Below are 2,978 nucleotides of genomic sequence, written 5' to 3' on the forward strand. Positions count from 1 at the left end.
GCCAACAAAACCTATGCGCTACTATATATATATATATATATATATATATATATATAATAATTTTGTTTTAAAGTATAGTTTATGCCGAGACCTTAGTGAAATGATCCTTGCCGCTTACATTAGTAATACAGCAGAATTCACTGCCTTTGTGGTTAGCTAAGATAACGCAAGAGGGATGCTCTGAAGGACAATACTGCAAACTGGACTATTGTTCACCAGCAATGCCTTTCTCCAAAGGAGCTACAAGGTCAAGCATCCTGATTCGTACAGTATTGTAAAACTGCTGTTGTGTTACCCTGTTGGTCGCATAACAGGAACTTTTAGCACCTGCCTGTTAATCGGCTTTGTGCACATAAAAAAAGAAGTCATCTGACAGAATCTACGTGGTCTGATCATCAAAGGGATTTGTGCTGTGAAGTAAAAGTTGTTCATTTATCGGTCCGGTGAGCGGGACTTATTTGTGTTCAGGGCTGGTCGTTGACCAAATAGCGAGAAGCTCCTTTGTGGCTTTGCACCAAGTCTTTTTTTTAATATATGTTTAGAAATTGGAGTAGATCTCTTCTGCATGTCCACCTGCATTTTGGAGGACACTCCTGGATGACTTCTACACATTGGGGCCATTTTGTATAGGGCCTGTTGGAGCCCCCCATGGTCCATATGCCTGACTGGCCTGGCATGTTCACCTGCCAACTTCTTTACCTAGTTGCACGTGTATTCTAAAGGCTGGGGTAGGGGCTCTTTATTGTCTGTAGTAAAGCATGTGCCAAGGATCCTAGTGCTGGTGGGCGAGGGCAGCTTGTGCGCCCCTCGCAGAGTTGAGAGTGTGTAGAGATAGTGACAGGAGGGGAGAGGAGGAGCTGCGAGCCACCCGGGGTTCGTGCAGCCAGCGCCTTGTATTGTTATCAGTCTGCGAGCCGCCTGAAGAAGGAGGAGGGAGCACGGAAAAGAAAGAGTGGGAAGCAGCAGTAGCGGCCAGTGTGTGCCGGGAGTGAGGAAAGTGCTGTGCATGGATAAGAGAACACTGGCTTCCACTTACACTCGGGGGAGCGGAATTCACTGAAGAGGACCCACAGCCAGCTCTGAGCCATCAATATTATATCACTTTGCATTTTTTTTTAATTATTGCATCAAACGAGAAGAGGAGGAAAAAAAAAAAACCTTCAAGCATCTTCTTCTACAAGCCCTCACACTAGCAACCCTTTGCACTGGATCTTTCCCTCTTGCTTTGAAACTACTGATTTGCCTCCCCCCCCTCTGTTTTGCGGTGACTCCCATTATTATTGGATTTATTATAAGGTGGGAGACAAAAGGAAGAGGATCTCCAATCGCTGGCAACCTTGATCTACAGGGGGGGACGGATTGTCTCCGTTATCCAGATAGCGGGAGCACGCAGGCGAGGGACTCCTCCCGGGGGGTGGGTGGAAACTGCAGGAGGATCCTGTGGAAATCACCCAAGCCCTGTGTGTGTGTGAGAGCTTCTATCCCCTCCTGTCACCCCTTTGCTATTTTGTGTTGATGATTCCCCCCCCGAGTCTCCTGCTGTAAAAAAAAAAAAAAAAAAAAAGAAGCAACGGCAGGAGCTGGACATTGAGCCGCCGGGCTCGGACTGTGTGTTTATTGCTCATCTTTTCTGAAGCCATCGTGCCCGCTCATCGCTATCCCTCACCATGTGCCGGAGAGACCCGAGAGTTCGCCTGCTGCTGCTGCCGACCCTGCGCATCCTAGCGGCCCTGATGCTGCACCAGGTAATGCGGTCACCATGGAGCCGGGCACCCAGCACCAGACTCCCCACGCGTGGTAAACCACGCACACACAGTACCAGGGGCCTTATGTCTAAAGAGTGCTGCTGGACTAAATGAGGAGCAATCAGCACGGACACTATATTGGTGTCCATGGTGATTGCTCTACATTTAAAACGTTACCCCAGGATGGCATACGCGGTATTGTGTGATCTCCCTCGTAGACCCGAGTCCCGCAGCCTCACTGGCCGTTTTATGCAGTACGTGCTGGGCATTTGCCGGCTTAACCCTTTCCCTAATTGTTGCCATAGGCCTTTGTGATGGGGCCGGTAAGTTCTAGTGAGTTCCCCGACTCGTCCCCATGGCATTGAGAGGCGCCTCCCACGCACCTGCTGTGAGCCCGGCCTCGCTGCCAGGGCATGTGTTAAACCACCGATTTATTTGCATGGTGGATGGTGTCGTGTATACAGGCGTGCTGGGTGTCTGTCATGTGGCAGCCCCTTTCTTGCTATATGAATGCTGGCTCATCCTTAGAAAGAGTTTTACAGACAGGGGCTGGATTCGGTGTTAGAGTTGGACTTACTTTTTTTAAGCTAAAAGAAATGATTTTGGAGCCAAAGGCAGATCGGAGGCAGACAGTAGCCCAAATACCCTCCCCCCAAGACATTGACTGCACAGTCTCCAATTTTCCCCATAAGGACTGAAATGTGATGCTGGGTGTCACTTTACAGCAGGGACCATTCACTATTAAATACATTAACCGGCGGACACAGAGCTGTGCGTTCAGTGTCTTATACTTATGTATGTATGTCATCGGCTGGTGTTTTAAGGGGGTCTGCTCCCACCATGCCAAAACCTTGGGGTAACCAAACACAAGTAGTGCCCCCATGAACTGTGGCAGTTCAGTGGATTACATCAAATCAAGGTTTTGTATCCTCCTGACATGTGGCTGCAGTATATAAATGTTAAGCATCTATGATGAGCATCTATCATCTATCTAAATCTTTCAATATCAGTCTACAAAGTATAAAATCCCCCCAATATTAACCCCTTTGTAGTGTAGCCAAGCACTATGGAAGTGGGGTTAAAATTAAGGCTCTAGGCAACAGTAGCACAGATGGTGCAGATGATCATTGCTTAATACTATTTACTTGGGGTCGGAGGGAGATCCTCCCTGGCCCTCCTCTTATAGCCCTTGTTTATCACAATCTTGGATCATAATCTGCTTATGTTGTTTGT

This window comes from Sceloporus occidentalis, unplaced genomic scaffold (assembly GCF_023333645.1).
Source record: "Sceloporus occidentalis isolate IW3139 unplaced genomic scaffold, rSceOcc1.0.p SCAF_56, whole genome shotgun sequence".
Classification (NCBI taxonomy): domain Eukaryota; kingdom Metazoa; phylum Chordata; class Lepidosauria; order Squamata; family Phrynosomatidae; genus Sceloporus; species Sceloporus occidentalis.